The sequence below is a fragment of the Bicyclus anynana genome, chromosome 3 (assembly GCF_947172395.1).
Source record: "Bicyclus anynana chromosome 3, ilBicAnyn1.1, whole genome shotgun sequence".
Taxonomy (NCBI): Eukaryota; Metazoa; Arthropoda; class Insecta; order Lepidoptera; family Nymphalidae; genus Bicyclus; species Bicyclus anynana.
Window position 1 is genome coordinate 1,211,746 of NC_069085.1, and position 10,565 is coordinate 1,222,310.

Below are 10,565 nucleotides of genomic sequence, written 5' to 3' on the forward strand. Positions count from 1 at the left end.
CATACTTTTCCTTGTCTGCTTTACTTTTCCTTCTGTCATCCATAATACTCAATATTTCTTCAGTCATCCACTCAGCAGTTTTTAAAAACTTTAAAGTTAGTTAAACACCTATAAATCATCGATAAGTCGCTATCAGGTATGGCACATCCCTACCGAAGTGTCACATTACGCTCCACTCGGGCCTCCTTATTTTTATTTAGTCAAATTGTAGCTGAAATAAAACCGGCGTCGCAATAAAAATACCATCCGTACTGTTATTGCAGCGCGACGGGAATAGACGCGTGTCGCGCGCTCCCGCATAGACTAACTAACTAAATGAGCATTAGGTAGCTATTCTACCTAACATCCATCGTGTAAGTTTTGACGGCCTCCGTGGCGCAGTGGTATGCGCGGTGGATTTACAAGACGGAGGTCCTGGGTTCGATTCCCCGGCTGGGCAGATTGAGATTTTCTTAATTTGTCCAGATCTGGCTGGTGGGGGGCTTCGGCTAGTTACCACCCTACCGGCAAAGACGTACCGCCAAGCGATTCAGCGTTCCGGTACGATGCCGTGTAGAAACCGAAAGGGGTGTGGATTTTCATCCTCCTCCTAACAAGTTAGTCCGCTTTCATCTTAGACATCATCAGGTGAGATTGTAGTCAAGGGCTAACTTGTAAATAATAAAAAAAAAATCGCATATGAAGTTAATTGAAGGTTTATTTTCAACGGCTAAAATTGAAAATGCAACACTGCTCGAAATAAAGCGCCGAGTTCTTAAAACGTTGTCATGTGAACTTGGAAATGCATTTGTTGTATTTGAACGCTTTTTTAGCGTCCGTTAAAAAATTTGGAATTTTTTAACGGACGCTAAAAAAAGGAGGAGGAGGAGAAGGAGTGCGAATCAGGTATTATACTTAATTACAAGAGTTTTCATTTGAAACTTTTTCCTTTACATAGGCTAAATAAAAAAAGCATAAAAAGCATAGAAATATTCTAAGCTTCACGACAGTCCTATGTCTAATTGTCTATCTTTTAAAGTTACGCGTCTGCTTTTTTAAAGTGAACGTAGTTTAATAGAATTCTTCATCACCATCATTAACAGCCGATGGTCGTACACAGCTGGACATAGGCCTCTTGCATGGACTTCCAAACAACACGATCTTTAGCTACTAGCATACAGCGGTTCCCTGTAATACGCTTGATGTCCTCAGTTCACCTAATGGGGGTCGACGTACACTGCGCTTTCTGCAGGGTTTTCATTCCAGAACTTTGGGACCCCAACTTTCATCGAGTCTACGAACTATATATGTGCCCTGCCCATTACTTCAGCTTCGCGACAGATATGTCAGTGACTTGGATTCTTTTGCGAATCTCCTCATTTTTGCTTCGATTACGCAGAGAAACTCTAAGCATAGCTCGCTCCATTGCCCGCTGAGTGACTTTATGAGGCCACATTTAGTGATCAAGTCTCATATTATAGATCAAATTAATAGAATTATCATCATTAATACCTAACTTAACCATCTGCAATATTTATTCATTGGCGCACGCACTCAGGAAGGGCGAAAGTTTCCACTTATGTCCGCCGCGCGCTGCCTGTCAACCTGTTACACTAAACACTTGCACACGCGTTGAATACTCGGCACCCATCATTATCGGTTTACTTCAACCCACTAAAGAGCCAGGGCTCCCTCCTTTTAGGAGAGGGGATATGGAGTTTAGACCCACCATACTGCTCCAAAAGTTGGCGGGCAAGGGTGTTAATGTTAATGTTTTTGATGGCCTCCGTGGCGAAGTAGTATGCGCGGTGGAATTACAAGACGGAGGTCCTAGATACGATCTCTGGCTGGGTCAATTAAGGGTTTCTTAATTGAACAGGTTTGGCTGGTGTCGCTGGCTGGGTTGTGGTAGTTTATGTAATGTTCCCGTGACTCAGTCATCAAGCGGCGAATCGGAACACCGTGGGCAGGGGCGTAACTACCGCCGTATCACCCGTAGGCAAAAGTTGAAAACATCATACATAATAGCGAGCATTTTTTTGTGAGAATTCGTTACTCTTCATTTGGGGCCCCCCCAACTAATATAGGGTTTCTGTAAGGCACGCTACGCCACTGACTGCCAAGCTATTTAGCGTTCCGGTGCGATGTCATAACCACAAGGGGTGTGGATTTTCATCCTACTCCTTACAACTTAGCCCGCTTCCATCTTAGATTGCATCATCACTAACAATCAAGTGAGATTGTACTCAAGGGCGAAAACATCGGTGTTGGTTGGTGTTACGTCCCTGTACCTCATCGTGCTCTCTGAGATACAGGGACGTAACACCAAATTCCCATCTCCAGTCTGAAAAAGTCTGAAATTATCCCCTCTAATAAAAGTAGGGAGACCATTATAAGTGCGCCATTCCAAGGCAGATAATGATGATAATACAATATGAGTAAATAGCCTGAAACTTCATTCATGCATTTTTTCACATAGACGTAGAGCTTTTGTCAATCTGCTTAGAATCAGTTTATTACCATCATCCTCATTATCAACATCATCATCATCATTATCATCATCATCACCATCAGATGGATATACGCGTCTTGTAAGGACAACCAAACACCTCTATCTTAAACCGCCTATAACCAATAACTCTCTGCAACCCGTCTAATATACAATCATTAAAAATATCTAACACTAAAGTACTTTTTATTCAAATGGATCAAAATGAGCCTAATCACAACGCCATAAGAGCTACTTTCCCAATCAAACCCGAATCAGTAGCAGGACCATATGAAATGCAAGTATTAGGCAGCTCGTAGGTGCTTACGTACGAACAGCAAGTTGTTAACGTTCACCAAGTGTGTCGTGTGTCGCGGGTATGTCGCCACGTGCCGGGTGAACGACACGCCGTCTATTTCAGTGCTTAAATAAGTATAATTATATATGGAAAAGGGAATGACTTCTGTCTGTGAATGGGGCACGCCTCACTGACTCCCCGGCTTAGGTCGGTACTTGCTCATTCTGTAAAACGAAACTGTTCATATAAAACACTAATTTTGTACCTCAATTTGATCTTAAGATGGTAATAAACTACTACAAAAGGTAGGTCTACAGTTTTATTAAGGTACTAGCTGACGCCGCGTGGTTCCCGTTCCTGTAGGAATATGGGATAACGTATAGCCTATAGCCTTCCTCGATAAACGGGCTATCTAACACTGAAAGAATTTTTCAAATTGGACCAGTAGTTCCTGAGATTGGTGCGTTCAAACAAACAAACTCTTCAGCTTTATAATATTAGTAGGTATAGATTTGAGTGAAAACGCACTAAGGGTTAACCAGTCATTAATAACCAATCATTAATAATAAATCCATATTCATCTCACCGGTGAGTACGAGTTTCCTCTTACAATGAGAAGGATTAGGCTAATAGTCCATACGCTGGCCCAATGCGGATTGGCAGACTTCACATACGTAAAGATGAATAATAACGTAATTAAGAAAATTCTTTGGTATGCAGGTTTCCTCACGATGTTTTTCCTTCACCGTTTGAAACACGTGAAATTTAATTTCTTAAAATGCATGAGAGCGTGAGCGAGAGCAAGATACCATGGTGTTTGGAGGTCCATGCCAGAGGTCTATGTCCAGCTGTGGACGGCCAATGCAGGACGTAGACCTGACTAATGATAATATGATGACCATATTGGGCTCACTGCTGAGCTCGAGTCTCGTCTCAGAATGAGAGGGGTTAAGCCAATAGACCATATACAATTTCTTAAAATGCACACAACTGAAAAGTCGGAGGTGCATGCCCCGGATCGGATTCGAACCCACACCGTCCGGAATCGGAGGCAGATGTCATAGCCACTGGACTATCACGGCTCCAACATATTGTATCATACGATCAGCACGTATTGGGCGTTCGTAACACGTTATCTGGAGAGCAGCCAGACAACGGATTTTCGTGTTTTAATATTATCGTTTCATTCATAAGTGCGTGGACGATATTTGTAACAATTCCTGCTCGCCATAGCTGTGCCTTACTCAATATTTTTAGACTATTTTAATGGCCCACTACCACCACTACAGGACTATATCTTCCTTCTTCTTCTTCATCTCAAAAATGCTCCAGAATGAGTCTTTACAAGCAGCGTGGCGAAGCCAAACCCATGAAAAAAAAGTCACGCGTCTCCTTGACATCCACATATACAAACTTTTTCATGATTTGTATTTCAAAAAACACTTATAACAATTACGTACATTAATTTAATGATCAATAATTAATTACCAATAAAAAGACTCCAACTTATTTCTTTAGTTTTATCGAACAGTTTTTAAAATTAATATTCGAAATTGCTGATGCAACGCTTCGTGTCGTACTGACTTGAGAATGTATTCGTTTTTGAATTTTGTATTTGGAACGGCTACGACACTGCCGTGTTCCTGTGCGCTCTATCTGCGTATTATTCTTTAATCTGTGGTTATTTTAAGTCAAATTTATCTTTTGCTATTTTCTGGTGAGGCCACAGTCACAGTAGATGTGTCTTGAGAGCAGGCAACCTATGCGTTTTTAATTCAGTTTGGTAGGTATATTCTTTTTACTCGTGTACGTTTTTCTTAAATAGCAGATGAGGATAGTTGATCAAAAAAAATCAGTTAAAAATTAAATACTTTGTTATTGTTTGACCGCAATAAAACTAGGCAATCTATCTGCAATGAGTCAATGTGAATGTTATCTATCATATTTTATTTCATAACACTAATAAATAACAAATGAGAGTAGGTATTTTCCAATAACGGATCATAGACCATATACATAGATAGTTTCGTCGGGGTCAAAAAGGCTAAAACCACAGAAAACGTATGTACAAGCTAAAACTCACGTTATTTTATTTCAAGTAGCAGGCGCCCCGCGGGTTCCCTGCGTAGTTTCGATTCCCGTTGGAATACGGTAATGAAATCTTGGTACTCGTTGATAACGTAATTTTCCATGGAATGTTGAATTCGGTCTTAGGATTTCGAAGCATATTTGTAACAAACAATCAAATCTTTACCTCTATATTAATATCAGTTAATATTTACTAATAAACGAAGGCCTGAAGCCAATAGTCTAGTTGTCCCACGAAAACCGCATTAAATAATAAAAAATACCTTTTATTAAGTATTTTTACGTTTCAGTTTAAATTCTTTAATACCTACTCAATGAGTGATTGGAATTCATCTCAAGAAGTTTAGATAAAATGATTAAATATTATCTTTTAATTTGCAGGTAGTAAAGGGAGAAAATGCTCAATCATATCTACAATACTCATGCAATTTTCTTGTTTCATATTTTACGTTATATGTAATAGCGACATCTATCGTGTAATGCTTGAACTACTTGGCAGCGCCATCTATCTAAACCTTAAGAAACAACAAGCTGCACAGTGATAAAATGCCCATTGGTTTTTACAAATGTTTAGGTCGGTACTACACAGTTCTGTAAAATGGTACTAGATGTCGTAACAGTCTTATGACAATAGCATAATAGCCAAACGGTAAGAGAGGTCGAACTCATCACCGAGGGGTGGTGGTTCGATCCCCGCTCTGTTGGTCTATCATCGTACCCACTCCTAATACAATCTTTCTCGACTAGTCGGAGGGGAATGAAAATATTGGTCATATTTAAAAGATAGATCAAATATTTTTAAAAAAAAATGAACTTCTAGAGGGTACGTAAAAACTCAATTTTATATCTGAAAACCCTTGAATATTTGAGTTGTTTGCATTTGATTTGATTACTTCAAAGAGAAAGTTGGCTAAATAGTAGGTAGGTACTTTGAATTGATGCGTATGTCTATTGCTTTATACTTAGCTTTTAAATAATTTTCATGATTAGAATAGAAGAAATCTAAAGTAGCCTATATTGTATCTAGGGTATAAACTATCTCCATTCCAAATTTCAGCAAAATCGGTTTAGTAGTTGCGGAGGCGAAACAAATATACACACACTTTCGCGTTTTTAATAATGATATGTAACGGAACTGAATACAAAAGTTTTTGGAATAGAAAATCTATTGAGAATCTTAACCCTGTATTGTAATAAAATCCATTTGATAGACCCGTCATGAGCTTCACGAGACAATAGTGTTGGCAACTGGGGTCTGACAGACCAATGTCATGCGGAACCGCTGGCTTGGTTTCCACCAACAAAACATTACAATCTGTCAAGCTAAAATTAACTTTATTGTATAGCAGTAAGGCATACACTGAACGTAAATAAATCATGGTCGGAGTCTATTAAAATTTTATTACTCGTAAAACGTTGGTCACACGTTCTGTTTAACAGTTTGATGTACATTGATGGGATTTTGTAAACAATGTACAAAATGTAAATTAACTGACTCAAAAAGGAAATCAATGGATGTTTAGGTTTTCAGATACACTATTATGACAAATTGCATTGGTTGGTGCAGTGGTTAGGTCAGGCTTCACGAGGTACTGGGTTCGAGTCTCGAGTCTATGAAATACTGAGATTTTCTTCCTAGAACTTATCTGTAGAAATTCTGAATTTGAAGTAAGGACGTTGGTGGTGTTACACTCCTGCCTTGGAGACATTATTAACTTCAGTCAACACAGTGTTAATAATGTTAATAATGTCTCCTGCCTCGGAGACATTATTAACATTTAATAGTAGTAGTTAAATAATTTAACATTGTCACTATAAACCCACCAACCTGCATTGGAACAGGGAGGTGGATTTAAGTCTCATATCCCCTCTATAATGGATATGAGGCTTGTCAAAAAAAAAATATTATTAAAGAATTTTATTTACTGGTATAGTAAAATGGTAAAATGCAGACGTAGGTAAATCAGGGTTATGCTACAGTTACATTGACGAACCACAAATAGTGAAGTTTATATACGTTAATTACATTAATTACCTAACACATATTTGTCACCCGGCAAAGACACTCGATGTACATCTACCGCCAAAAGTGAGCGAGACCTCATCGCGCCAACTCGACGAGTACGTATTTTTAGCTCGCGGCGTCCGCTCGCGCGGCGACCAGACGTTTTATAACCAAAACCAACGTACAATGCATCTGTGAATTGTGATTAGTGCACAAAACTGTGGTTTGTCACCCTAGGGAATAAAAGTGAAATGTGTTCATTATGACGAAGGGCCTGAATTTCAAGCGGCCGCGCTACAGGGCCGGCAAGCGGCGGGTGAGTTGGAAAATGATCTTTTTCCCACTCTTTATAGGTTAGGTTACGATATTTTGTAGTTGTAAACATGCCAAGGATTCTTGTGATGCTATCAGGTACCTAGTGCACTTACCCGGAATACTTTATTTGTGAATTTTTGATTAGGTTTTAGAGAATGCTTTTTTTGAAATAGTAACGAAGGGCGGTACCTACTCTTATTTTTTGGATTGTGACATGTGTTCCTAAGTGTACTAACTGTCATTTTTGTATTTTATTAATGTACCTATATAACAGCTGTTTTGTGTATTTTGTTATGTTTTTCATTTTGATTATTTTAATAAAACTTTCTACTAAGTATTTTTTAGTAGTTAATGATTTTCCTATGTACCTACTTCTAGAAAGAGAAACCAATTAAATGTAAATACTAAATAAATACTTAATATTTTAGAATATTAGATTTTACTCTAAAAATACGCGAAATCGTGTGTAGTTGCCCATTTTATAGGTACTAATAATAGGTAATTAAAAAAATTAACTTTAAACATTTCTACGGAGTACTTTCATTTCAATTTCTGATGATATTAAGACATACCTACCCACCAGCGGCAAAAAGTTCATGCAAGCCAATTCCCGTCGGGTTACCTTTAAAAATCCATGCATATTAATTGTTATGCTGTATCATGTATGAGAAATATAATTTCCTTTTGTTTGGGATGGCTAGACATTTGCATATTTATAGTTAGTTAGTTACATATAAAATACTACAAATACTTGAGGTATTTGTAGTATTTGAGCAGTTATAGACCGGTGGATATGCTTCTCTCTCTGCCTCCGATTCCGGAGGGTGTGGGTTCGAATCCGGCCCGGGGCATGCACCTTCAACTTTTCAGTTTCAGAAATTAAATATATGTGATATTTAATTCTCTCAAAGAAAAGTCTCAAACAGTGAAGGAAAAACATCGTGAGGAAACCTGCACACCATAATTCTCTACCAATCCACATTGGGCCAGCATGGTGAACTATTGGCCTAACCCCTTTCATTCTTAGAGGAGACTCGAGCTCAGTGAGCTGAATATAGGTTGATAATGATGACCTCCAAACTGGGATAACTGAAAAATGTAACATTCTCAAAGAGCGGAATGAATGACGTCACGAGTTGTGGAATGAGTTCCGGTTTCATGAATGAGCGGTGAGTCACTCGCCGGGAGCGGATCATACGCTGGCTCCGGGACAGCCGCCCACTGGTTTACCACGGGAGGTAGATGCAGTGGCGTGCATAAGCTTTTTAATTAGGGCAAGCATTATTCATAAAAAATGAAAATTGTATAAAATTACTTCTCTAATACAGTTTCGTAAAGAGTCCACAGGGTAGGCAGCGCATTTTCGCATCTATAAAGTGCACGCCACTCGGTTTATGTATGGAACATGCATGCATTGAAGAAAGAAGTCAAATATTTAAAAGTTAAGGTCACTCACGCTTCATGTTTTGACGGCTTCCGTGAGGCAGTGGTATGTGTATTTATGATTTATAGGATGGAGGTCCTGGGTTCGATCTCCGGGTGCTCCAATTGAGGTTTGGATGGTGGGAGGCTTCGGCCGTAGCTAGTTACCACCCTACCAGCAAAGTTGTACCGCCAAGTGATTAAGCGTTCCGATGTCGTGTAGAAACTGAAATGGGTGTGGATTTTCTTCATACGCCTAACAAGTTAGCTCGCTTCCATCTTATATTGTATCATGCTCATTATTAGAAACGACCTTCACCCATCGGTTTAATGGATGAAAAGTGTTTAACGTATATCAAAATTAGGATGTTAAAATTACGTTGCGAGAAGGTTGCCTCAAAAACTCCTGGCCAAACTATCATTAATGATAGTTAATAATGGTTAAAAACACTTTGGCCTGGAAACTTTTAGGCAACCTACTCGCACTATATTTTTAAACGTAAGTAGGTACTAAATTTTATATAAAACACGTTTCATTCAATAAGCAGATGAGTGAAGTTCGTTTCTAATACGAATCTACGACTATAAAGCCTCCCAAGACTGTCACCCAGGATGACCTTAACCAATCCCTGAATTGAAGTTAGTAGTAACTATAAATCAATGAGGAAATGGTTAACTATATGGCTTAGGAACACGAGGTCGAAGGTTCGAATCCTGGATCTGGCTAGGGAATTTAAGCTTTTCTTTGTACAAAGAATTTTTCAGTAAACTATCAAGTAATGACATCATTAGAGCATGGTGAGTCAGGGTGGCTATTCTGTAACGATTTTTTTATCACTTTGACAGTGTGAACTTCGAACTCGCATCTATCGCTCTCTGTCTATAGTATCATGTTAGACAGAGAGAGGTAGAGGTGAATTCGAAACTCGTACTTGTGAGTTATACAAAATAATATTACAGAATAGGCCTCCTGAGGTCCATATCTCTCCGCTGACCTTTTTTTAAGCCATATAAAAAAGTTTAATAAAAAAAAAATTCAACCGACTTCAAAAACATAAAACATACTAACTAAACTAAAAACCGAAAAATAACATCATTTTAAGTTCTATATATCATATTATGTTTTAACTGATGATCAGTTTGAAGGCGGTGCTAGCCCGATGATGTATTAATTCATGTAATGTAACAATATCATAAAGATTTAGGATTTTCAGACAGTGTTCTTTCATGTAGTTCTTTCAGAAACGGCTTAAATTAACACAACACCGGTTTAATTTAAAAAAAAAAATTAGTTAAATCGGTCTAGGCCTCTTTGAGTAATTAGGTAAAATACATACAAATAAACATAGTCGAATTAAGAACCTCCTCCTTTTTTTGAAGTCGGTTAAAAATAGGTTGATAATGTTAAAACATCTACGGCCTTACATAGTTTTTTTAGTCAATGTTGATTTAAGCCTTTAGGCTAAGAATATTTTTTTTGAAGTAAAACTTCTTCACTTGGGGACTTTGTACTTGGGGAGTGAGCTGGTATGCGTTACGAAAACTGTAATCGGCCGAGGCGAACGGACGCTTCTATGAAGTTACCACACTACCGCTGCGTATCCGCACGGTAGTGTGCAAACAGCATTAGCACCGACCGTATCGCCGTAGCGACGTCACAAGTAGGTCAACGACGTCTCCGTGGCGGCGGCCCCCATCGATCGATCCCCCACGCATGCGTCCAACCCGCCATTCAATAACCAACCCCAATACTATACAAATAAAACGCATATTCGTCTAATCAATTAAACGTTTCCCGTGTACTGCAATTTATCCGTCAATCAAACTAATTTGTATTTTATTTCAAAGTGATTAGGTCGCGTTTTGTTTATTTGTAAAACTATGTAATTTATTGGTTGCATTCCAAATTGAGTCTTATTTCAAAAGCGTTGAGTTTTATATTGCTTTATAGGTATATTGCATAAGTTTGA